This window comes from Lepus europaeus, chromosome 5 (genome assembly GCF_033115175.1).
Source record: "Lepus europaeus isolate LE1 chromosome 5, mLepTim1.pri, whole genome shotgun sequence".
NCBI lineage: Eukaryota > Metazoa > Chordata > Mammalia > Lagomorpha > Leporidae > Lepus > Lepus europaeus.
In genome coordinates this window covers 87,510,374-87,537,600 of record NC_084831.1, presented here as the reverse complement: position 1 = coordinate 87,537,600, position 27,227 = coordinate 87,510,374, and the positions used below count along the sequence as shown (strand labels likewise).

General features: G+C 48.0%; 1 long non-coding RNA gene across 1 annotated transcript in view; it reads left to right on the top strand.

The window, feature by feature from the left end:
• Nucleotides 1–27,227, top strand: part of LOC133759953 (uncharacterized) — a 103,527-nt gene that overhangs the window by 23,416 nt on the left and 52,884 nt on the right. The window contains exon 3 of the long non-coding RNA XR_009865941.1: nucleotides 6,136–6,242. This is a non-coding gene — a long non-coding RNA (uncharacterized LOC133759953). The remainder of the gene's footprint in view (nucleotides 1–6,135; nucleotides 6,243–27,227) is intronic.

The window sequence follows — 27,227 nt, the reverse complement described above, 5'->3', positions numbered from 1 at the left end:
CTTGCATTTTTCAGAAGTCTCGGAAATGTCATGGCTTCAGGTGCATAAATGGAGTAGGAATGTCAGTCATGGTAATTCTATTATAATTAATTATGGGTCACTCAGGGACATGTTAGGTTATTTCAGCCAGCATGCACTGCAGGTGACAATTTTGTAGAAATAGCTGTTTCTGCAGCACAAAGGAGAGGGGTGCTGAGTGGAGTAGGGAAGAGCTGGTGACCTCCTGGCTAGCTACCTGCCTGTATCATTACCATGTTATTTAAAATCACTACAGTTTGCAAGAATGAGAGCGAGAGTGAGAGAGTGAGAGAGAAAAGGAAGAAACCCTTCAGGGGGCTAATGTTGGGATGCAGTGGGTTAAGTGCTGCTTACAATGCCAGCATCCCATATCAGAGTAGCAGTTGAAGTCCCGGCTGCTCCACTTCCAATCCAGTTTCTTGCTAATACACCTGGAAAGGCAGCAGAAAATGACCCAAGTGCTTGTGCCCCTGCCACTGATGTGTGAGGCCAGAATAGAGTTCCTGGCTCCTGGCTTTGGCTTGACCCTAGTTGTTGTGGTCATTTGGGGAGTGAACCAACAGATGGAAGATGGTTCTCTCTCTCTCTTTCTCTCTCTCTCAGCTTGCCTTTCCAATTAATTAATTAATTAATTAAAAATCTTTGATTCTTCATCCACCCACTTTATTATCCTGCATAGCACTTAGCACTCCTTCACATTCTGTGTGTTTACTTCATTATTTGTCCATGTCTCTCCACCACGATGTATGCTCCCTGGTTGTGAGAACTTTTTTATGCCGGCACCCAGAACAATACCTAACAGAGCAAATATACATGATAGAATAAATGTCCAGCTCTCAATGAGTAGTTGATGAGTGATTGAAGGTCCTATTGCCCCCACTTTACAGGGGAAGAAACTGAGGCCCTGAGTGATTACGTAGCTTGCTCAGATCACAGGTGAAAAGTGTCAGAACTGGGATGCAAGCTCAGATAATTCAGCTCTGGAGACACACACTGCCATGACCATGGACTGTTAGCTCAGGTGCACAGCATGACACAAGTCGAGGGTCAGCTTTAGTTGACGGTCTTGTGTACCAGGCATAGATCAAGGTATTGTGCTTTTGGAAGGTCAGGGAGGTCCCGAGAGGCAGGTGGCAGGTACTGAAGGCCCTGTCCAAGGCCTGTCAGCACCTTGACACTTGTATTTGAGTCTGGTCCTGGCTGAGGGTGCTGACATCAACCTGGCATGAATATCATCAAATAGAACCAGCAGATATTTCTGAACCCTTTTGTGTGCAAAGCACTGAGCTAAGTGTTAAGGGAAATATCACAAAGCATAAAAAGAGCCAATCGACACGCAAGGAGCTTATAGTACAACTGTGGAAAGCATTAAGTAGCAAAGTCAGTGGTGTTAAGGGTGTCATAAAGTGGCTCGTGGTTAACAGCCAGACCAGGGCCAGAGAACCAAAGCTTTACCCGAAAGGAGGGAGCAGTCACGGAGGCCAGGTGGACTGAGGAACTTCAGGGAGGCAAGGAAGCTTCCCTGGGCCAAGTAGAGCCAGGAGGGCAGAGCAGGTGAATGTGGTGGGCACAGACCCAAGTAGCCGAGTTGGGGAGAACTCCTTGGGCAGGGAGTGCCAGGAGGCAGGGTGCTGCAGGGGCACTGCACAGGGCCTGCAGGATCGAGAGCAGACTGGCTGTAGAAAGGCGTCTGGGCTTGGGGCTGCGGAGGGTGGGCTGAGGAGTGCAGTGGGGTCAAACTGTGGAGGGCTTTGAAAGCCAAGCTGAAGAGTGCAATATGTGGTTTTTAGACAGGTGTCTGCCTTGACCTGGGAAGTGAGCCAGCAATAGATAAGGGGGAGATGGAAGAGCAGTAAAGACAGGAATGCTGCCAGCAAAGTCAGGAGGCCCCCAGGGAAGGCTGACAGGCACAGTAGAGAAGGCTACAGGCTGGAGGGGCCACCTGGCCTCAAGTTCCACCCCTGCCACTTCTGAGGTACAGAAAGGCCAAGCCACCCTATCCTTCTGAGACTCATTCCCTCATCTGTAAAAGGAAAGTGAAAATCATCTCATGAGTGGCTCTGACGTTAAATTAATGAGGTCATTTAATACTACATATGAAGCACTTAGCACAGTGCTCCATAAATGGTAGCTTTCAAAAGCTGTGGGAGAGACCTGCCAGGAATGCTGGGATTTCAGCTCCCAGAACCAAGGAGCAATGCCAGACCTCAATGTCCCCCCAGATACTGCCACTCAGGGGTGACTCCTTTCAGGCCCGGCTGTGATGCTCCTGCCACTCGTTTCTCCTCTCATGCATGCAAGCGCCTGTCACATATATAAGGCTAAGTCAGGTGCCTGCAGAAGCATGACAGGAAGTTGAAAAGATAACATACAGCAGCAGCAGGGATTCCTGTTCCCAGAACAGCGTTGCTTCCACAGGAAGGAGATAGGGAGGAGGCGGGCAGGGAAACAGATGGTTGAGAAGTAAATGTTGTGGAACAATCCAGGAAGGTATTGCCCTCCTGGTCTCAGGACAGACAAGCGAGTTCTATTATGATAGCTTTATTTTATTTTGTTTTGTTTTTCTTCTTAGTTTCAGATATACTGTTTGCTCACCTGCCCCTAAAGGCAGTTTCGGTACTTCAGCGAATTACAAGTTAGCACCTGTTTTTTTGTAATTATAGATGACATAGTTTAGAGGATTCTGTTTTGTTCTGTCTTCATTTTTGTTGCATTCCCGAATATCTTAGCTCTAGCTATGATGGTTGTTTTGACATTGTCAATCAAGAACTTGGTGGGCAATAGTTGAAATGCCTTCCATATTACCATCACTTGCTTGTTTAAACAATTTCTAAAGGATTTTGTGACTTGCCAATGGAAGCAAGGCTAGGAATTTCAGCATAATTTCCAAGCACTGCTTAGAGGATATGGGCATGAGAAAACATAAAGCTTTATTCTGTTGGTTCCTGAACAAAAGTTATACAATAATGGTAGAACAAATTAAGTCATGGTGGGCTCCCACTTCACCTGGTTTACACAGTGCACCTCCCGTTTGGCAGATATGGTACTATGCTCTGTTGCACATTGGTGAACGAGACAACATGGTTCTGATTCTTATGGCACTTTCTAGTTTACTTTCATAAATAGCAGTCAGCCTTGGCACAGCAGGATTACCTGATTATGCACGTGCTTTGATGTGTTTGTGAGCCTCCTTCATGTTCTTCCCCAGCACCCTTCGCATAGAGCATTCTCAGAGTGGATGAGGAAGCAGGGAAGGTATGAATGGGGTCAAGGCAAAGCCCACACAAGCCTTGATCTTTGCTGCATAAGGAGCACTTTGTTCTGTCTCTTAACCAGTTGGAGACAAGCGTGGTTGCTCCTGGCAACCACTGTGAAATTACATTAGAAAGTGAGTCCTCCTTCATAGTTTCTTTTTAGAGATTTATTTATTTATTTATTTGAAAGACAAAGTGACAGAAAGAGAGAAAGAGAAAGAGATTTTCTGTTTGCTGGTTCATTCCCCGAATGGCCACAACAGCCAGGGCTGAGCCAGGAGGAAGCCAGGAGCTAACTCCATCTGGGTCTCCTACATGGGTGGCAGGAACTCAAGGAGTTGAACTTAATGCTGCTTCCCAGGTGCCCCAGCAGGGAGCTGGGTGGGAATTGGAGTGACCAGGACTTGAACCAGCACTCCAGTATGGAATGTGGGCATCCCAAGTGGCAGCTTCAGCTGCTCTACCACACTGTCCTCCCTCAGTCATAGCTTCTGGTCCAGACATCTGTTGGTGCAGAGGGCATCTCCACACAAATGGCATGCAGCCCTGTCCTGTGTCTCCCTTCATTTTCCCCTCAGAAGCAGCCTATAAGGCAGAAAGAACCAGGCAATAGACTCTGACTCGTGGGAGAGAAGTGATGTTCCTCCCTCATTTGATGGGGAAGCTGGGCCAGCGGCTGCTTCCACCCTGCAAAGCCTGACCCTCACAGCCTGCTCTTCAGTGCCAGCTTTACGAGGTGAGGTTTGCTTCATAATTCACCGTGTGCCGATCATCTGCTATGTGCAAGACTCCTGTGTGAGCTGTGTGTGAGCTCAACATGCTCACAGGTCCACAGTGGTGTGGCCTCACCAAGTCTCAAGAGTCCCAAGATCCCCCAAATAAGAAGACCCGTCAGAGAGAAGCTCAAGTTCACTACCACAGATACTTCTGTTCTGAAGAGTAAATCTGAGTAAGAGAAGAAAGTAAAACTTTGACTCACATTGAGAAATATTTCTCTCCTCTCTTTCTTGATCTACTTCTCATAGTTCTCCTTCTCTGAACTTCTCCACGTAGCCCGGTGTCCAGGGAGAACACGACATCAATGTAAGGCATAATGGGGAGGCATTGGGCTCCCTGGCTCCCTGGGAGGTAGCGAGAGTGGCTGAGAGGCGCTGTGGGACAGGACACGCCCGCCTCCGAGGGCACGAGGACCCCATTCGCCCTCCTTGTTTCCCTCACTCAGCAAACTATGAGGACACTTCAAAAAACACATGAAAAATGGAATGAAAAGGCAAGTTTACTTTGGTGCAAATAATTTTGAAATCCATGCATAGTTTTTCCATAATAATTGTTTTCCGTGAGCTTTTTGAAGATTCATATATGCAGATTTCAAACATACTTTGCACCAAAATAAACTCATCTTTTAATTTTATTTTCCATGAGCTTTTGGAAATACCCACATATCAGTTCTTTGAGGCAGGTTTTGCATCATTGCTTTCCAAGCGACACCAATGCAGGGCCTGGCATATAGTTGGTACTCAAAATACATTTGTTAGAAGCAGGGAAGAAGACACGCAAGGAGGGAGGAAGAAATGTGTGGGTACTGAAGCTTCTGAGAAGGACACGAAGAAATGTGAACAGAAACCCAAGGTCAGGGTCAGGTCAGGTTTGCACTCCATCTGAAAATAGAATCTCCAGGTTAGTGTAGGGAAAAGCCCCTTGGCCAAACCTGTGAAGAGGACAGGTTCACCCAGGGTTTGGTAGGTGTCAGAAGTCATCTGCACCTGTTCTGCTCATATGTAAGGGCTGCACTCTGTCCCCAGGAGTGTCACCAGCCTGGGAGCAGCTGTGTGGCCATAACTCCCCTGGATGTAGGGTGTAAGGGCTGGGGTGAAGACCAGCTGGGACACACATATGGACCCACAGGACAGAAACTCTGCAGGCTAGACTTCCTGCTCCCTGAGGCTGCCCTGGGTTCCTTCACAGCCGTGACTCAGGAGCCTGCTTGTTCATGGACACCTCAGGCAAGAAGGCAGCTCTACTGTGGCAGCCACATATGCATTGGAAATTTTGCAAATATTGGATGTGAGTCCTGAAAGGCACCTTTGTAAGAACTTTCCCCTCAACCACCCTGAGAGGGAAGCCAGGCAGGGACTATCATCCACATTCTACAAATGAGGAAATTGAGGTTCAAAAAGGATGAATAATTTTCCTAAGATCACTCCAGGGCCTCTGGCTCTTTGTCAAGCCCAACAGCATCCCAAAGGCATAACAACTGCAATGTTGGAAAGTAGCCAGCAGAGGGCAGCCTTCACAAAGAAGCTGTTTCCTGCCTCTACAAAGATCAAAGCTCACATTACCAATATTGCAGACAGAATGTGGTCATGGGCTCAGAGATAAGATTGGCCAAGAAGGATACAACATCATCGCTGTGATCTTCCTGTCAAAAACATTTACCTAACTCAAACCCCGAAACACAAGATAAACTTAAATTCAGGAACAGTCCATTAAACAACTGATTGGCACCCTTCAAAAATATCAAGGTCCAAGAAATCAAAGACAGACTAAGGAGCTAACTATAACAGGTTAAAGGAGACTGAGAAAACAAGACAGCCAAATGAAACAAAAGGATGGCCTTTGGTTGGAACCTGGGCTGAGAAAAAAGCAAAAGATGTAAAGGACGTTATTGGGACCAGTACTGTAATTTGAATTTAGACTACTATTTAGATAACAATATCATGCTGAGTTTCCGAAAGTTGAAAATTGTACTGTATTTACCTAAGAGAATGTCCTTGGTCTCAGACATAAGAGGTAAAGAGACATGCGATGTTCCCAGCTTGCTTTTTAAAAGTCTTTTATTATTTATTTTCATTTTATTTGCAAGACAGAGACAGAGAAAAATCTCCCACCCACTGGTTCACTCCCCAGATGCCCGAAACAGCTGAAGCTGAGTCAAGTGAAAACCAGGAGCTCAAAACTCAAGACCATGAAGTAAGTGGAGCCAAACATAAGCAGTTTGTGAATCTGGGAAAAGGGTATATGTATATGTGAGACCCATAGCACTGACTGTGTTGTGTGACCCTGACTCTGTCCTGTGCAGTGGTGACCACTCTCTGAACTTGCTATTCTCTGAGGAGGAACATCCTGGGGATTTCCTACAACAGTGGTATGGTCTAAGCTGGTTTACCCTGGACCAATGAGCTATAGAAGTAAACTTATCTTCCAGTTGTAATTCTTGACAAACAACCTATGTAATTCACTTATACATCCTTTTTTTTTTTTACCCTTAAAAGGCCCCTCTTTGGGCTCGTGCTGCAGTGTAGCGGTTAAAGCCACTGCCTGCAGTGCTGGCATCCCACATGGGCACTGGTTCAAGTCCTGGCAGCTCCACTTTCTATCCAGCTCTTTGCTATGGCCTGGAAAAGCAGTAGAAGATGATCCAGGTGCTTGGGCCCCTGTACCCACATCGGGAACCCAGAGGAAGCTCCTGATTTCTGGCTTCAGATCAGCCCAGCTCTGGCTGTTGCGGCCATTTGAGGAGTGAACGAGTGGATGGAAGACCTCTCTCTCTCTGTGTGTGTAACTCTTTCAAAAAGAAAAAGAAAAAGGCCCCTCTAAACTTCTCCCTAATAGGACACATTCTGGATTCGACTGGAATCTACATTCCTCAAATTGCAGTTCTGAGAGCCCCCCTGAAAATGCTATCCTCTGAGCCTTTTGGGATGACATTTTGTTCTTTCAACTGGGGTAGGGGTGCCCTTCTTGGTAAAGTGAGGCTTCAGCACTCTGAGCCCTGACCTTTGCCCCGGGCCAGCCAGAACAGCTGTGCGTGATGCTTACCTGGTATCTGATCTGACTCAGGAGATGGAGGAGCAGTGGATCTGGCTGAGTGCAGAAGGGAGCCCCAGGGGCTGGACACATGGGCAGTGTGCAAAATACAGAAAAGGAGTGTGATTTGGGGTGGGTGCAATCATTCCGACAGCTTTGCTGAGGCAGTCCCTTCACAGGGGGAGGCTGCTGCAGTCTGAATGAGAGCGAGGGAAGTAAATGTGAACAGGAAGAAGACTGCCATGAGGAGCCACCATAGAGATCGTGGAGTAGGACAAGCATACGGAATGGTGCAGAGAGGACCAGTATGACGTAGAATCATCTAGAAGCCACCTCTCCCATCTACCCACCCCAGAATTCTGATGCATTCCGGCCTGAGGTGGGGGAATCATCAAGAATTTACAATTTTTTTTATTTTTAAGATTTATTTATTTATTTGAAAGGCAGAGTTAGAGAGAGAGAGACAAAGACAGATCTTCCGCCTATTGGTTCACTCCCCGAGATGACCACAGCAATCAGGACTGGGCCAGGCCAAAGCCAGGAGTCAAGAGCTTGTTCCAGGTCTCCCACATGGGCCTAAGGGTCCAAGCACTTAGACCATCTTCCACTGCTTTCCCAGGCACATTAGGAGGGAGCTGGTTCAGAAGTGAAACAGCTGGGACTTGAACCGTGGCCCATGTGGGATGCCAGCACTGCAGGCAGCAGCTTTACTGGCTACGCCACAGTGTCAGCCCTGAAAATTTACATTTCTAACCAATTAACTGGTACCCCTGGTCTGGACCACTCAGTTGCAATGGTGTGGTAGACAGTTGTCTACCTGGAGGTGTCACGATTGTGATGAACACCCAGGAGCCACAGCCACAGAATCCTGAGAGTTCCAAGGGACAGACGGTGTCATGGGTGAAATGCCGCTTAAACTGATTGTCAGAGGGGATGGGGAAAGGAAATCGCATATATCTAAGACCAGGAGGAAAGTCTTACAAGTTCATCATTGGGGCTTCCTGGGTAACTGAAAGATAGAAAACCAGCTGGGAGGCCGGGGAACCAGGTCCGGGGTAAAACTATTTGGCAGCTTGGTGCAGGGCCCCAGATGGAGACGTGACCAAAGTCAGGGCTTTCCAAAGATTGACCTGATAGAGATAGGAAGGGTGTATTGAGGGAGGGGGAGGCTGGAGGCAGGAAAACCAGATAGGAGCCCCAGCAGAGATAAGGGCTTAGGGAAAGCGGATGGCAGTGTGCATTCAAAGCAACGAGTTTAAGTGTTATAACTTAGAGGGAGCCAAGTCACACGAACAATTCATGTTCTTTAGACTTTACACCTCAAATTACCACCGAACTTGAGGTAAAGCTTACTTTTATATCTATATTTTAAAAAATCAACCAAGAGTTTGGTGCAGTGACTTAAGTTGCTGCTTGTTGGGGGCGGGGGCAGGAGGTAGCACTGACACACAACAAATTAACCTGCTGCCTGCAATGCTGGCATCACATAGGAGCACCAGTTGGAGTCCTACTGCTCTACTTCCAATCCAGCTCCTTACTAATGTGCCTAGGAAAGCAGGAGAAGATGGCCCAAATACTTGGGCCTCTACCACCCATATGAGAAACCTAGATAGAGTTCCAGGTCCTGGCTTCAGCTTGGCCCAGCTTCGGCTATTGCAGCCATATGGGGAATGAACCAGCAGATGGTCAAGATGTCTCTCTGTCTCTTCCCCTCTCTCTTTCTATAACTCTGCCTTTCAAATAAATAAGTAAATCTTTTAAAAACACAAGGTGCTGGCCGGCACCGTGGCTCAACAGGCTAATCCTCCACCTTGCGGTGCCCGCACACCAGGTTCTAGACCCGGTTGGGGCGCCGGATTCTGTCCTGGTTGCCCCTCTTCTAGGCCAGCTCTCTGCTGTGGCCAGGGAGTGCAGTGGAGGATGGCCCAAGTGCTTGGGTCCTGCACCCCATGGGAGACCAGGAGAAGCACCTGGCTTCTGCCTTTGGATCAGCGTGGTGCGCCCGCTGCAGTGCACGGGCCACGGCGGCCATTGGAGGGTGAACCAATGGCAAAGGAAGACCTTTCTCTCTGTCTCTCTCTCTCACTGTCCACTCTGCCTGTCAAAATAAAAACAAAAAACAAAACAAACAAACAAACAAAAAAACCACAAGGTGCTGCTTGGGATGCCTGTATTCTTATCACAGTGCCTGATTTGAGTTCTGGCTATATTACTTCTGATCCAGCTTCCTACTAATGTACATCCGTGGAGGCAGCAGATGAAGGCTCATTTATTTGGACCCCTGCCACCCATGTGGGTGGCCATGATGGAATTCCAGGCTCCTGACTTTGGCCTGGCCCAGACCTCTCTAGTGGCCATTTGAGGAGTGAACTAGAAGATAAAAGATCTTTCTCTGTCTCTGTGCTCTGTCTTTCAAAAAAAAGTAAATGAAGGTAAAAAATTTAAAAATCTATTAAATATATATAAAGATTTATTTATTTGAAAGACAAAGCAACAGAGAGGGAAAGGGACGGAGGGAGGGAGGGAGGGAGGGAGGGAAAGTGAGAGAGATCATCTATTACTGGTTCACTCTCCAAATGGCCACTATAGCCAGGTCTGGGCCAGGCTGAAATCAGGAGCCAGGAACTTCATCCTGGTCTCTCATGGGTGGAAGGGGCTCCAAGCACTTAGGTCATCTTCTGCTTCCTTTCCAGGCACATTAGCAGGAAGCTGGATTGGAAGCCGAGTAGCAGGGACTTGAACCAGCACTGTGAATGGGATGCTGACATCACAAGTGGTGGCTTAATCTGCTGCATTACAATGATGGCCCCTGTTAAATATATTTGGCTCAGTGGTTAAGATACCCACATCCCACTGGCGCCGCGGCTCAATAGGCTAATCCTCCACCTGCGGCCCTGGCACACTGGGTTCTAGTCCCCGTCAGGGCGCCGGATTCTGTCCCAGTTGCCCCTCTTCCAGGCCAGCTCTCTGCTTTGGCCCAGGAGTGCAGTGGAGGATGGCCCAAGTGCTTGGGCCCTGCACCCCATGGGAGACCAGGAGACGCACCTGGCTCCTGCCTTCGGATCAGCGCGGTGCACTGGCCGTGGTGTGCTGGCCACAGTGCACTGGCCACAGTGCGCCAGCCGCAGCGGCCAATGGGGGTGAACCAACAGAAAAAGGAAGACCTTTCTCTCTGTCTCTCTCTCTGTCCAAAAAAAAGATACCCACATCCCACATTGGATGTGTTCAGTCCCTGTTCTGCTTCTGATCCAGCTTCCTGCTGTGCTCTCTGGGAGGCACAAGATGATGGCTCAAGTACTTGGGTCCCTGCCACCCATATGAGAGACTCAGATGGAATTCCAGTGTCCTGGTTTCAACCTGGCCCAACCCTGGCTGCTATGGGCATTTGGGGAGTGAATCAGCAAGTGGAAGACCTTTCTCCTCACCCCCACCCCCCTTGCTGCTGCTCTGCCTTTCAAATAAGTAAAAATTTAAAAATAATAATAATAAATACAGTTAAAGAATATTTATTACTGAAAATTAAGTATAAACTTTCATATAAACATCTTTAAAAATCTTGCAGACAGGGAGTGGACAGATGGAGACAATGATGTGCTGATAAATGTTTTAACAACAGGCTGGGAGTTGAGGGGAGCCTGATTTGTAGCATCTGTCAACTTCCGTGCTAAAAATTTGCCCATAATGGCTGATTTCAACCTAACAATGTTGTCAATCAAATGCAAAATTTCAAAAAGTTGGCGATCAGCTCTTGGGGACCAGGACACACTGGATTTGGTGCACTCCTGAATGGAGACCAAATGACAGGAAATGGATGGAGCCATTGAGACAGGGGAGTGAGTCACTTCTCAGTGTTGCCTGTGGACCCAGAGAGCCAGGATTACGGATGGAAGAAGCCCACAGGCCTGCAGACATGTGAGTAGCAAGCATCTGTATCACTTGAAGGCAAATGGGAGATCAGTGGGATCTGTCCCAGCCCATAGCCAAGAGGATCAATCCCACAGCAGAGGAGAAGCATAAAGGAAAAGAAAGGGTCCTCAGCCAAGAGGAGGGAGAGTTGCTATTTTCACACATCTCCAGCTCTCCTACTTAGCAGTCTTAGCCACCCTTTGCTTGAAAAATGAGGGCAGTGCTACTGAGCCCCGGGCATTATTCGTAGCCCCGAAGGCCTGGCGAGCAAGTTGGAATTTCGCTGCATCCTTCCCCTCCTTTCTTCCCTGCTGTATCATTCACCCCTCCATGCTTAGGTGTATGCTGGCCCCAGTCCTCTCTCTGCCCCCATTTCTGAGTTTGGATGCCGAGAGCCAGGGCTTCTAGTCAGCTCTAGAAGGAGAGGCAAGCCTGGCCCCTCAGGAACCACTCTTCCTGCCTTGGGATCCCAGTAATTTTTTTGCCTTAAAATTGGGATTCTGTTATTTACCTATAACCTAAAAAACCTTAGACATGCTAGTTATCTTCCTTTTTTAAAATAAAGTTTTATTTTTATTTTATCTGAAAGGCAGATGTGGACATAGAAAAGAGAGAGAGAGAGAGAGAAAGAGAGAGATTGGTTCTAATTGGTTCTGTTGGTTCACTCCCCCAAACACCCTCAACAGTCAGGGCTCAGTCAGGCCAAAGTCAGAAGCCCAGAACTCAGTTCAGATCTCCCATGTGGATGGCAGGAACCCAAGTACTAGAGTACTTGAGCCATCCCTTACTGCCTCCAGGAAGCTGGATTCTGAAGCAGAGCTAAGACTCAGACCTAGGCACTCCAGGAAGCAGCACACCAGTGCCTCAAGCAGTATCTTAACTGCTATGCCAAATGCCAATCCCTCATCTTCCTTACAAAATTCTGGTATAGACAAAAGAATCAGATTTGGGTTTTGGCCTTGGGCAAGTGACTTCACCTCTCTGTGTCTTGGTTTCTTGTCTATGAAGTGAATAGATGAACTAAATATACGTAAGTGAATTCCAACTCTAATGTTCTGCTCTGTTCTATGTATCTTTATCCTGATTTGGAGTATATTGTAGTGAAATGCCCACTGTTTTTCCTTTGTCATAATGGATTGTTTTGGATGACCAGAGACTTTCGTGTTTGAACATGTTGAGTAACTCCCTAAGCAACCCAACCTGAGCACACATAGGAGCCCGAATGGAGCTCAGCTAGTCTGAGGGTTGGACAGGGTCCTGGACATTGTGGAGGATCCAGGAGGACTGTTGACTGCTGGCACTGGCATGGAGAAGGCTGATGCCATAGGGAGGTATAAATACTCTTGAAGTCATGCAGGAGTCCTAGGGTTCCTAACTCTGGATCTGAGTGGGTGCACTTGCTCCAGTTGCCCATCTGGGTCTTTGAGAGGTAGATGGGCATGGAGAGGGATGGGCATCTCTAGTCAGGCATAACCACCTTGGGTATTCACCCTATAAGATAGCTTCTTGTGCCTCAGGAGAAACTGAAGGGACTCATCTTCAAAAGTTATTTATTAGAAGAGTAAGAAATAAATTAATGTGAAAGATGTATACATGTTTTAAAAGATTTTATTTGTTTTTTTAAGATTTATTTATTTATTTTGAAAGTCAAGAGTTACACACAGAGAGAAAGAGAGGCAGAAAGAAAGAGAGAGGTCTTCCATCTGCTGTTTCACTCCCCAATTGGCCGCAATGCCGGAGCTGTGCCGATTTGAGGCCAGGAGCCAGGAGCTTCCTCTGCGTCTCCCATGTGGGTGCAGAGGCCCAAGGTCTTGGGCCATCTTCTACTGCTTTCCCAGGCCACGGCAGAGAGCTGGATTAGAGGTAGAGCAGCCAGGACTTGAACTGGTGCCCATATGGGATGCCGGCACTGTAGGCCGGGGCTTTAACCCACTGCGCCACAGCGCTGGCCCTGTGTATTTCTTAATAAGATAGATGCTATTTATTAACTTAACAACTTCAGTGCTTTTATTGGCTTCCTATGATGGCAGAGGAGTCAGCTCACTTCTGTCCCACTCCTGCCTCCTCCCCTCAGTCTTCTAAATATAGTCAGGCCACTATCCTTAGGCCTTCCACTGGTCTCCTACTTCAAAGAACACAGTTTAGCTCCCATTTCCTGTTCTATTAACTGTAGGAGGTGTTTCTTTACTTCACACTTTGTACGGTAACAAGTTGGCATTCTCCCCCTTCTCTCTCCCTCTTCTACTCTTTCACTTCCCAGCCTCTGCCAGATACCAGTTCTATCCATTTTTTTAAAATAATATTTATTTATTTTACTTGAAAGGCAGAGTGACAGGGATGGGGGTGGGGGGGGGGAGAAAGAGAGAAAATGGGGGGAGGAGAGAAAGAGAGATCTTCCATCTGGTTCACTCCCCAAATGCCCACAACAGCCAGGGCTAGGTCAGGCTGAAGCCAGGAGCCCAGAACTCCATCTGGATCTCTCACATGGGTGGTAGAACTCAACTACTTGAGCCATCATTCGCTGACTCCTGGGCACATTAGCCGGAAGCTGGATCAGAAGTATGGAGTTGCTGGGACTCAAAGTGGCACTCTGATACGGGATGCCAGTGTCAAGTCACAGCTTATCCCACCGAACCACAGTGCTGGCCCCGTTTCTTTCTCTTTCAATCTGCTCTGTCTTTAGGGAAGACCATCGAGTCTCTTATTTCTTGTCTGAAGGACACCTTCAGCCCTTTACTGATTTGAGGAACAGAAATAAATGATGTGATCCCAGCTTCCAGAATGATCCAACTGCTCAATTCCAACACGAGCCCCCCCAGGCTGGCCCTTTTGGGAAGCCCCAGGATGGAGCACAGTTTTCTTAACGCCTCAAATGTGTCATCTTCACTGCTTGATCCGTGCTCGCTCCACACAAATTGAAATTTTCAACAGGAGTAGGGGAGCTCCTACAGGGAGCATCAGCGTCCAAGTTTCCCAACACCATGGTCTCACAGACAGCCAAGCCTGCACACAAAGACTTTGTCTCTGGGAGATAAGTGCCCAGTGTTCTCTCCACTGTTCCCAACCAGTTCTGAATATCCCTAACGGCTCAGAGGCACAAAGCTCACTTTGTCCTTTCAAGAGTTTTTGGTTTTGTTTCCAAAATGTCAACAGATAACTGTAAGTGTTGATTAAACAACCCAAAGAGCATTGCCTAAGGAGAACGTTTACTGCCAGTCTTCCTCTAGCCCTTCAGAAAAGCGCGGGCCTGCACGGAAAGGGCGGCAGGCAGGTTGGGCCTGACAGAGCAGCTCTGTCTCATCAGAACACTGTCTTCCCTCTGGGGCTTGGGTTTCTCTTCAGCTCTTTGATGCTGAAAGAGCTGCTCACCCTCAGCACAGCTGCTACTTAGAAGTGGGAAAGGTTTGTGGCTTCATACCTCTTAACTGTCAGAGTAGGTGCTACCACCAGTCTAGAACGTTCTATAGCAGGCAGTTCCCCATGTGACCCTATTTCCCATCCCCTAATTAGTAACCATGATCTTAAACTTTATGTTTATTATTGCCTTGCTGCTCAGTGGGGTTTGTACCATATATTCTGGATCTCTGTTTTTGTACCACTTCAAAACTTAGGGTGTAAGAGCTGGCATCATTAAACTGCCAGCATCCCATAGGAGAACCAGTTCAAGTCCCAGATGCTCCACTTCTGATACAGCTTCCTGTTAATGGGCCTGAGAAAGCAGCAGAGGATGGCCCAAGTCTTTGGGACCCTGCACCCATGTGGGAGACTGAGATGGATTTTCAGGTTCCTGGCTTTGGCCTGGCCCAACCCAAGTCATTGCATCCATTTGGGGATTGAACCAGAGGATAGATCTCTCTTTCTCTGTCTCTCCTTCTCCCTCTTTAACACTACTTTTCAAATAAATAAATAAGTCTTTGGAAAAAAAGAAAAAACTCAGCATGTAAAACAAAGGCAGTCTTTTTTCTTCTTCTCACAGATCTGTGGTTTGCTCAGAGTTCTGTAGGGAAAAATCGTCAGTGCAGCACTCAGCTTCCACAGCGACACTCTCGATGGCGCCAGTTGCTGCTGGATTGAGGCACTGGGGACCTGATTCTTTTCCACATAGGCCCCTGCATATAACTTGGGATTCCTGACCATAGGATGAGTGAGGTCCAGGGATGAGCATTCTAAGAGAACAAACCAAGCAGAAGTTGTTTCACCCTTCGTGGGGGTAAACTTAGAGACCTCATAATGTCCCATACTCTCTGTTAGTTGGAGCAGTCACAAGGTCTCACCTGGAGTCAAGGGAGGGGATATTGACTCCAGTGCCTTGGGAGAGTGGTAAGGTTCTTGAAGAGAGATGAGACCAGAAGTATTGTTGCCACCATTTTAGGGCATCACAATTGACCACACCCCCTGTGTATGTACCTCTAGATAACATCTACTTAATTTTGTATGCAATAAACTTTATAGAGACATTCATACTGAACACATTCTTCTACAAATCTGTTCCCTCACCATTTCTGAGTCATTTACATTATTGAGAGAAGTACATTCATTTTTAGAACTGTGTAGTAAACTTACCTGGCAGGGGAGACACTATGATCAGGACTGTATAGTATTTATTTTTAAACATTTATTTTATTGATTTGAAAGAGTTACAGAGACAAATGGCCACAACAGCCAGAGCTGAGCCAATCCAAAGCCAGGAGCCAGGAGCTTCTTCCAGGTCTACCACGTGAGTGCAGGAGCCCAAGGACTTGGGCCATCCTCCGCTGATTTCCAAGGCGCATTAGCAGGGAGCTGGATTGGAAGTTGGAGCAGCTAGGATTTGAACCTGTGCCCATATGGGATGCTGGTGCTGCAGGCTGGAGTTTAACCTGCTGTGCAACAGCACTGGCCCCAGAACTGTGTAGTATTTTCTTGTAATTATTCACATGGTTGTTTATCCAGGGCTTCAGACTTGGTTTCATGATGTCCTCCATTTGCTCTGCTGGGATTGTATTCATCTCATGACTTCTGCAGCCCCCTCTACCCAGGACGGCTGAATGGGGACTGGCAGTGCCTGACTCAGTGTCAGTACTGCTGAAAGCATCCCCTTGACACAGCCTTGCCAGGAGTGAGTTCCAACTTTCTATATAACTTGGATGGTTTATTCTGTATTCTCCTTTAGGGTTGATATCAAGAATGATGTGGGGAAGAAAAAAAAAATGAGGTGGGAGCCAGTGCTATGGCATAGTAGGCTAAGCCTCCACTTGCATTGTCAGCATCCCATATGGGCACCAATTTGTGTCCCAGCTGCTCCTTTTCAGATCCAGCTCTCTGCTATGGCCTGGGAAAGCAGTGGAGGATGGCCCAAGTGCTTGGGTCTCTGCACCTGCATGGGAGAGCTGAGAGAAGCTCCTGGCTCCTGGCTTCCGATCAGCCCCAGCCAATTGCAACCATTTGGGGAGTGAACCAGGGGATGAAAGATCCTTTTTTCTGTCTCTTCCTCTCTCAATCTGTAACTCTAATTCTCAAACAAGTAAATAAATAAAAGAATAAGGTGGAGTTGAAGATTCAGGTGGTACCCAGGAACACTGTTGTGCACAAGAAAGGAACCCCAAGACGAACCTATCTGCTCTGTGTGCCCTCAAGTCATGGCCACCTGCCCAGTGCCCCTAAAAGCCATCCACAATTAAAGGAAACCTCGGAGCTCTCTGACCCATCCAGGGAGACCAGTGAGACTTAACTTGCTTCCCTTTCCTTCAATTCCAGCTGTGCCTGTGTCCTGACTTTTGTGTATGTGTGTTTTTTAAAGAATTATTTTATTGGGCCGGCACCATGACTCAACAGGCTAATCCTCCGCCTAGCAGCACCGGCACACCGGGTTCTAGTCCCAGTTAGGGCACCGGATTCTATCCCGGTTGCCCCTCTTCCAGGCCAGCTCTATGCTATGGCCTGGGAGTGCAGTGGAGGATGGCCCAAGTGCTTGGGCCCTGCACCCGCATCGGAGACCAGGAGAAGCACCTGGCTCCTGCCTTCGGAACAGCGCGGTGCGCCGGCCACAGCTCACCGGCCGCGGCGGCCATTGGAGGGTGAACCAATGGCAAAAGGAAAACCTTTCTCTCTGTCTCTCTCTCTCTCACTGTCTACTCTGCCTGTCAAAAAATTTTAAAAAAAAAAGAATTATTTTATTAATTTGAAAGACATAAAGAAGAGAGAGAGAGAGAGAAAGAGAGGGGGAGGAGAGAGAGAGAGAAAGTAAGTCTTCCATTCTGCTGGTTTACTCCCCAAATGGCTGCAATGGCCAGAGCTGCACCAATCCAAAGCCAGGAGCCAGGAGCGTCTCTCAGGTCACCCACGTGGGTGCAGGGGCCCAAGGACTTGGGCCATATTCTGCTGCTTTCCCAGGCCATAGCAGAGAGCTAGATAGGAAGAGAAGCAGCCGGGACTCGAACCAGCACCCATAGGGGATACCGGCGCTGCAGACTATGGCTTTAACCCATTGTTCCACAGCGCCGGCCCTGTCCTGACTTTTGGAATCTCCTCCCTTCTGGATGCTCCTCCCACCCTTTAGACTTCACATTGATCTTGGTTTCACTAGTTTTGATGCTTGGCATTTTGCAAGGGCTGTGGGGGAAACTCACCTTTTGATTCCAACAACTCCTATCTGCCCCAAGAAAGGCACCTTCTCCTGGCTAAAGCCTCCATGACCCAACCCCATATATTTGGATAAAGTTGAAGAGATAAGTGTCCAGTGCCTTTCCTGAACAACTGCCAGGCCAAGAAGAAGATAAATCTTGAGGCCAGCATTGTGGTATAGTGGGTAGGGCCACTGCCTGTGACACCTGCAGTCCTATATGGGCACCAATTTGAGTCCCAGCTCCCTGCCTGTACACCTGGGAAAGCAGCGGATGGCTGCTGGCTTAGGCCTGGCCCAGCCCCGACCAACTGTTTTGGCCATTTGGGGAGTGAACCGGTGGATGGAAAATCTCTCTCTCTCTCTAACTCTGCCTTTCAAATAAATAAAACAAATCTTTTTTAAAAAAAGAAGCTAAATCTTGAAAAGAACACAGAGAAGGTGGACGTAACAGTCCAAACAGTCAAACAGCAGGAAGAGATAGGAGGGTAGAGAGGCAGCGTGAAAGACCCAGAAATGTGTGCGTGTGCTGGAGAGTCAGCACGGGCTCATTGTAGCCATGTAGCCACTGGTTGTGAGATCCCAGGCAGATCATGCTTCCAGATCCTGCTTCCCCCATCTATAAATTGCAGCTGGTGAAGATGAAATAATCTGCTACAGCATGGCTGTATGAAGGTTGAATAATAATAAATGATAATGCAGTCTGTAGCACAGAGTCCGTATTCAAATGGCAGCTGTGTCGTCAGTATTTGTCTGTGAATAGAATGCCAGTTCCCAAATTCCCTTATGGGTGTGTTGGCACAGACCAGGAGTTGGCAAATTTTGGCCTTTGTGTCAAATCCAGTTCCCTAGCTGTTTGGCTATAAGCTAGGAGTGTTTTTTACATTAGTAAATGGTTGAAAGACAATCAGAAGAGTGACATTTCATAATATTTGAAATGATCTGAAATTCAAATCTCAATGCCTATCAGTAGAGTTTTATTGGAACGTAGTCATACTCACTTCTTTTGTATTGTCTTTCTGCCTCTTTAAGAAAATTTGCTAGCTCCTGGCTTAGATCCAACAGGGGCAACTACTTTTGTCAGCTGGACCTTGTAGAACTGGTTGTCTCTTCCACTCGGAGATGCTCTGTGTGTGCTGGCCACATTTCTCCTCCTGCTGGCCCCACCGTGGCATCTCAGGGTACTCCTGTCAGGCCAGACAGTGCACTGATGTCTAGATTTCTCAACAGTGAGGCTGAGATACTGTAGAATCAGGACAAGTCTGTTTTTGAGATTAGAATGAAATGAGACAAGAGAAAGTGCTCTGTAAATGCAAGGGATGCTATCATTCAACAGATAATGCTTAAATGGTATTCAATGAGATTTGGATGTGTTGTGTTCTTTGTATATGTAGTAATGTTTGTTATGGTGGCTTGGTTTTCTTTTTCAATTTTTATTTATTTTCACTGTATTTGAAAAGCAGAGAGACAGAGAAACAGACAGAGACAGATAAAGATCTTTACCATCTTCTGGTTTACTCCCCAAAGACCAGGAATTCAGAACTCAAATCTGGGTCTCTCATGGGGAGATTTAAATCATCACCTGCCACCTCGCAGAGTGTGCATTAGCAGGAAGTTGGAGTTGGAAGCAGAGTCAAGACTTGAACCCAGGCACTCCAATATGAGATGTAGGCATCCCAAACAGCATTTTAACTGCCGGTTTAAATGCCTACCCCTAAGCAAAATGATTTATTAACCAGAATGCCCTAATTTCTGATCAGACCAAGTAAGTTTTAAACAAACTGAAATCACACAAAGCATATTGAACCTACCCACAGGAACTTTGAGTTTCCCAACCCTGTCTGTAGAAAAAATCCTGGCTCCTCCACCTTGTTTGTGTCTCCTCTTTGCTTTCTGTTCACTGCTGCAATTTTCTTTTCCAATTTCTGTGCTTGAGTTTTGAGCCACTACATTGTTTTGAGTGGCTGGAGTAGACAGAGATGAAGGTCATTGAGTTTGAAGCCAAGGAATTGCAAGGCCAGGGTTTTGGGAGAATCATTAGCCAGATGTTGACATTCCCCAAGGTGATGGTCAGGGTTAGTAGAAAGAACACTATGAGCCACGTGTCAGTATTATCATGGGAGGCCAAGATTTGGTGGGGGGTCACTGAAAAGGGAAAGCAGAGGGAAGAAGAGGAAAATATGGCATGAGAATCAAAAGTCGTTTTTACTTATTTACTTAAAGATTTATTTGTTTGTTTGAAAGACAAAGTTACAGGGAGAGAGAGAAAATCTTTTTTCACTTCCCAAATGGCAGCAACGGCCAGGGCTGTGCCAGGCAGAAGCCAGGAGCTTCATCCAGGTCTCCCAGATGGGTGCAGGGGCCCAAATCCTTGGGGCATGTTCTGCTGCTTTCCCAAACCATAAGCAGGGAGCTGGATTGGAAGTATAGCAGCTGGGAATCAAATGGGTATCCATATGGGATGCTGGTGTCACAGACAGCAGCTTACCCCCTAAGTCATAACATCAGCCAAAAAAGGTAATTTTTATAGTTATCAGTGTTTTTTAAAAATATATATATTTGAAAAGCAGTTATAGAGAGGGGCAGGCAGAGGCAGAGAGAGGTCTTTCATCCACTGGTTCACTCTCCAAATGTCCTGTAATGGCTAGAGCCAGGCCAGGCCAAAGCCAGGAACTGGGAGCTTCATCCAGGTCTCCCACACGGATGTAGGGGCCCAAATATTTGGGGGCATGTTCTGCTGCTTTCCCAGGCCATTAGCAGGGAGCTGGATGGGAAGTAAAGCAGCCAGGACTCGAACTGTTGCCCACATGGCATACCTGTGTTGCAGGTGACAGCTTTACATGTTATACAACAGCAAAAGCCCCCAAAAGTCATTTAAAAGAAGGGGCTGAATAAAGTGTCAGGGAAGCTAGGAGAGAGGGGCCCTCTGGGTCCCCACAGGTGTGGGACAGTTAGCAGCCTCCCCTGGAGAAGGTGATGAAGGAAGATGGCAGAGGAGCCCTGGGAAGGAGCAAGGGGCACAAGGTGAGGTCTGCGGAATCCTTTCCCTTTCAGGGGGTGAAGGACATGCTGGGGATGGGGGGGAGGGACATGCAGGAGTTTTGGGGGGAGGTCAGTGGAAAGGACCGGGGTGACATGCACTGCGGGGTTGCCAGTGAGGAGACGTGTCTCGGGGGTTTACATTGCAGCGGAGGCCAAGGGCAGCAGCCACCTGAGTCGTCAAGGATTAGCTGGCCCCAAGTTGTGAATGAAATGCCTGGGCAAGGCTGCTCCGTGCAGAGGAGGAAGGGGAGGAGGGGAACGTGAGAAGCCTGATGGCACTTTAAGGGCTGCAAGTGGATATTGCAGCTGCCACAAGCCATTTCCTTCACGTAGAATGTTTTAGCAGAATGCTGCCCAGGAGGGCACGCATTGGTAAGTTTGGGCCCCCCTTGCCTAGACAACTTACATACTAAGCAGTTACTTAAAAGCACTGAAGGGGGGCTGGTGCTCTGGCATAGTAGGCTAAGCCTTCACCTGCAGCACTGGCATCCCATATGGGTACAGGTTCATGTCCCAGCTGCTCCTCCTTGGATCCAGCTCTCTGCTAATGCACCTGGGAAAGCAGTGGAAGATGGCCCAAGTGCTTGGGGCCCAGCACCCACGTGGGAAACCCAGATGAAGCTCCTGGCTCCTGGTTCAGATCTGCCCATCTCTGGCTGTTGCGACCATTTGGGGAGTGAACCAGCGGATGGAAGACCTTTCTCTCTGTCTCTCCCCCTCTCTGTCCTTGGTTCTATCTCTCAAATAAGTAAATAAAATCTCTAAAAAAAAATTTTAGGTTTCTGATGACTTATGCCACCCTTCCTCTAGGTGTCTGTGTGGCTCACTTTCTTCCTCCAGGTCCTCTCACCAGCCTCCTCCTCACTCACTGCCCTCTTCTGCCTTCTCTTTCATCATCCCACCACATCCACCTTGCTCGCTCTGTAGTTGTTTATTAGTTATTGATCATCATTGCCACCAGAATCTCTGCTCCATGAAGTCCAGAGCTTCCCTTTGTTCTCTACCCTAATTCCCAGTACTGGCCTAGAGCAGAACTCAATAAATACTTGGGAACAAATGAATGCCATCTTCCTTTGTCACCTTCTCCAGTGGAGGTTGCTCATTGTCCCACCCCTGTGGGGACCCAGAGGGCATAGTCCCCCCATTGTCCTAGCTCCCCTGACACTTTGTTCATTCTCTCCTTTTAAAAATAACCTTTGGCGCTGGTGTTGTGGCCTAGGGGTTAAAGTTCCGTCTGTGACACCAGCATTCCACATGGATGACTGTTCGATTCCCGGCTGATTGGTTAGCAAAGACATAGGTGCCTCTGGACGTACAGATGGCCCTCAGGGAGTTCATCCCAACCAAAATTGTTGTTCAGATGCTTCTGTTTACTTGGCCTCTGGGTCCTCTCTCTTCACCATGCCTGCTATGTCAAAGTGAGTTCGCTAAAATTCCACACTGAGGAGTCTCTCAATGTCTTGTACATGCAATTCTTTTTTTTATTTTTGACAGGAGAGTGGACAGTGAGAGAGAGAGAGAGAGACAGAGAGAGACAGAGAGAAAGGTCTTCCTTTGCCGTTGGTTTACCCTCCAATGGCTGCCGCCGCCGGTGCGCTGCTGCCGGCACACCGTGCTGATCCGAAGGCAGGAGAGCCAGGTGCTTCTCCTGGTCTCCCATGGGGTGCAGGGCCCAAGCACTTGGGCCATCCTCCACTGCACTCCCGGGCCACAGCAGAGAGCTGGCCTGGAAGAGGGGCAACTGGGACAGAATCCGGTACCCCAACCGGGACTAGAACCCAGTGTGCCGGCGCCGCAAGGCAGAAGATTAGCCTGTTGAGCCACGGCGCCAAGTGCCTGCCACACTGTAGGCACTCAGTAAGCAATGGCCGTTGTGCCCTGTGTTCTTGTGCTAACTGGACGGAACTGGACAGCGCCCAGCCACCCAACACTTCTCCACCAAGAAACCCACCCACCTTGCTAGCAGCTAGTCTTCTCCTGAGCTTCTTAGGACTGGATTAGGGCCCACCTATTTCCAAATAAGGTCACATTCACAGGCCCAGCGGGTGGGACTGATGGAGTTCAACATATCTTTTTCAGGGGACTTAGTTCAACCCATACTAAACTTCAAGGACAGCTAGGGTGACACAGGATATTATGTTCTTATATTTCCTGACAGAAATACAAGACAGCACCTGTTAAGTATTATAGCCAAAGAATTAGACCCAAATAAGACCAAGCCTAGATTTACCTACCAATTTACAGGAAATAGAGAAGATAGAAGGACTTTTTTTTTTTTTTTTTTTTTTTTTTTAAGATTTACTTATTTATTTGAAAAGCAGAATTACAGAGAGCAGAGGCAGAGAGAGAGAGAGGTCTTTCTTCCACTGGTTTACTCCCCAGATGGTCCCCACTGGCCGGAGCTGCGCTGATCTGAAGCCAGGAGCCAGGAGCTTCTGCCAGGTCTCCCACATGGGTGCAGGGGCCCAAGGACTCAGGCCATCTTCCACTTCATGTGCATAGAACAGTTTTTTGTTTTTTTTTTTCCCAGTCTGCATTTTCCAAGAAAACTCCTCCTTCATTCTTCCAGTGGTAGACAGGAAGTGCCCTGTGGCACCATCACACAGCAAACCCCCTCAACCTGCCAGCATCACCCTGTGACCCACCAGCCACAAGCAAGCACTGGGCAGGGAGGGGCTGGGTGCCCAGAAGGAAGTAGTGAGCGGCAGAGCTGAAAGCAGACAGCAGCTCTGGCCGGAAGGCCAGTGGCGCACCTGACTGCCGCTGGTGTGACACCCCAGCTAGGAGTGCTACCGAGACACTCACCCTTCCACCCTCTTTTGGTAAGTTCATGGGCTATGGAAGTTTCTGGGGCTGAGAACTGTTACCTGGTTATAGCAATTGCTCCATTGGCAGTGTTTGTAAAGTGCTAATTTGCAGCAATGCCTCGGAAGGCTTAGTGTCTTCTCCCAAAGTGGGTAACCAGAGTAAGGTTTCATTTAAGTTTATTCTTTAAAAAAATATTAATAACAGTATGGTGTGTGCTTAATCCTCTGGAAGTCCTCCGTGTCAGCCTGGCTTTTCTCTCTTGCTCTGTGGGGCTTTACATGCGACATCTCTGCCAGATTTGGGGATTTCCTGGCAAGGAAGAGAGGTGATTTGAGAGCATTGGATGCATACAAATACAGTTCACTCCAACCAGGCTTTTCAGGTGTCACCAAAGATGGGTGAGAAGGGCCAGTGCTGTGGTATAGTGGATAAAGCCACCGCCTACAGTGCCGACATGCCATATGGGTGCCGGTTCTAGTCCCGACTGCTTCTCTCCTGATCCAGCTCTCTGCTATGGCTTGGGAAAACAGTAGGAGATGGCCCAAATTCTTGGGCCCCTGCCCCAACGTGGGAGACCCGGCATAAGCTCGTGGCTTCGGATTGGCCCAGCTCAGCCGTTGTGGCCATCTGGGGAGTGAATCAGCAGATGGAAGACCTTTCTCTCTCACTCTCTCTGTCTCTGTCTCTCTGTAACTCTGTCTTTCAAATAAATAAGTAAATCAACCTTAAAAAAAAAAAAAGAAAAAAAGATGGATAAGAAAGCAGATAGAGAGCTACATAAAAGGCTCTTTTAAGTATGGCTTTGGGGGCCAGTGCTGTGGCATAGCAGGTAAAGCCGCCACCTGCAGTGCCGGAATCCCATATGGGCGCCAGTTCGAGTCCCAGCTGCTCTTCTTCCAATCCAGCTCTCTGCTATGGCCTGGGAAAGCAGTGGAAGATGGCCCAAGCCCTTGGGCCCCTGCACCCACATGGGAGACCTGGAAGAAGCTCCTGGCTCCTAGCTTTGGATTGGCACAGCTCTGGTTGTTGCGGCCAATTGGGGAGTGAACCAGTGAATGGAAGACCTCTCTTTCTCTCTCTGCCTCTCCTTTCTCTGTGTAACTCTGACTTTCAAGTAACTAAATAAATCTTTAAAAATAAAAATAAAAAAATAAAAGTATGGCTTTAATTCAAGCCATCTCCTAGCAAGTAGGGATGTCCTACGGCAGGAAGAGGGCCTGGGACTCAGCCATCTGTCTCGATCCAGGCTCTGTGGGCTTCTTTCCTGTGTGGACAGTAACTTTCAGGGCTCAGAGCAAAATGCACTCAATTTTGTGTGTTTCTCCTCTTTTGTAAAATGTTTGTGTGTCTGTTTGAAAAGTGGGTGGGGGTTTATTTACATGGTGTCTGCCTGAAGAGTATATTTTGGAGTTGCTGCTTATTGCTGTTAACACCCTGTGTGAAACTGGGCCAATCAGCAGTTTCTAGAAGACAAGCCTATGCTTATTTTGAAGGGACTGATAAACCTCTTGCTCATCTGACAACGCTGGTGTTTTGATGACGGCATTTGGCTTAACCATAGAGGCTGCTGAAACAGTTTGCACTAGGGGAACTTGAGATGTGGATTAAGTGAGAATGAGGTGACAGGCCGGGGGGTTCTGAGATGTGGGCGGTCCTGAGTCCAACAGAGGAGGTGCAAGAGAGCCTGGTTAGGAAAACAGAGCTGTCCTGTTCAAACACACACACCCATATCAACATCAGGGAGAACGAGGAGATAATGGCAACGAGAGTGCTGCATGGGGGACTGGGCTGACCTAGCATATGCTGGTCAAGCTGAGACCCGGCTATAGACACAGTTCATGGCTGATTCCCAGGACCATGGCGAAAGCTGGCCAGAGATTTCAGTGAAGGCCACCAGGTTTCACGAGGCTATGGAGTGAAATTCTATGAAGTTCTAACCAGAGACCAAGTGGATTAGGTCCCAGCAGAGAAAGATCCTGATTCTCCGGGAGAGCTTCCTATTGGTGCTCGACCCCTACCCCTGCCTGGGCGTCCCGTTCCCCATCTTCTCCCTGGGCTCTCTGAACAGCTTTTACACTCTGAACTAGCTCAGCTCCATAGAGAGACTTTTGTTAGGCATTCATTAGCTTGTACATTGCATTTTTCACCCATGAAACGTTTTCAAGCCTCCTGACGCTGTCAGGTCCTCACATTGGATTGGAACAACTGTGACCTTCAGGTGCCTGTAATACCATCTCTGTGGATTTTCAATTCAAATTCAGCGATCCTTTTATTCAACAGGAGGAAATATTAGAAAGGGCTAAAGGATCTTCCTTCCCCGCCTCTGGGGTCTATAAGCTAAAACCAGTTCTTCCGCCTAGACTGTCAATCTTCTAGGCAATCTTCGATTCCAGCTCCTCTAAACAGATCAGTTTCCTGGAGAGGCAGAAGACCAGGGTGCCGAGTTTAGGAAACAAAAACCTGGGTTGGGTATCTGTTCCACCACTGATAACCAACACATGCCCTTCAGCCAATCTTTCCACATTTCCTCTTAAGTAAACACAAAGGGGCTGGATCAAGACCACAGAGATCTCAATGGCCTCAGAGGAGGAGCTGAAATGAACGCGCTTGCATTTAAATTACTTGGCTGCAGGTACCAGTGCTGGGAAGGCACTAACAAGACTATTCCTGCAGAAAGTCTGGTTGCCCCTGAGCTGGATGGGAAGCAAGAGTGAACTGTGGCTGCCTGTGAAGCTCGCCATCACCGGTACTGACAGCAGCTTGGCTTCTGGGGTAGGGGAGGTTCAAGTTCTGCTTTGCTCTCCCCTGGTCTGGCCGTGGTATCTCCTGCTTCCAGTCTCGATATCTGCCTCTAATTCTGTCTCCAACTTGCATTCAGATTTTTCTAAAAATGCACATTTGATTGTGTTGTTGTCTGGGTAAAAGCCTTGAATTGTTCCCCATTGCCCGTCCCTGCTGACCTCCACAGCCTATCACTTGTCCTCCATCGACCCACAGCCCTGACTCTGACAGTTCCAGGCCACTGGCAGTTCCCAGAAGTGGTTCTTTCTCTGCCCTCTGGGCTTTAAGAGCCACTCAGCTTGCTCCTCTCATGGCATTTTCCACACCGCATTGCAATTGCTTGAGGCTGCCCCCACCCTGCCCCAGTCCCAAACAACGAGTGCCTCAAGGTGGAGTTGGTGGCATTTCTGTGTGTTCTTGCATCTGCTGCTTCCTGGTAGGCACTCCATAAATACCTGGGGAAGAAGTGAGAAGGGTGGTGAGGGCTATGGAAATAAAGTTGAAGGACAAATGCTAGAGATGCTGGGACAGTGTGGCCTGGAAGAGAGAGCACTAGGAGAAGCATAATAACGCACCTTCCTGCCTGGGCTGTTATGGGGAGGTGGGACACGGATTGCTGTAGCCTCAGCAGCAGGCAGGAGTAGACCTCAGCTGGCAGGGGATGGGCGGTGTGCACCAGAAGCAGCAACGTTGGAGAGCACTGTGGTGTGCTCTGTTTGTGTATGTCAATGGAGGAACTGTACGCTGCACAGAAGGGAAGGCCTCCCAGCAACCCGAAGAGTTCTCTGGCCCAAAAGTTCCCAGCATCACCTTAGGGATGTGGATGGAGGGATGTTTGTGTTGAGTGAAGAGTTCCCCTAGATAATGTTTAAGTTCCTGTAGAACATGGTTATGACTATCTGTCCCTGACAGCTCTAAAAGCCTGTCACTCACTCTCTCTTCCTTTTTTCTTTATTCCTTTCTTTTAAAGATTTATTTATTTGAAAAGCACAGCTACAGAGAGAGAGGTG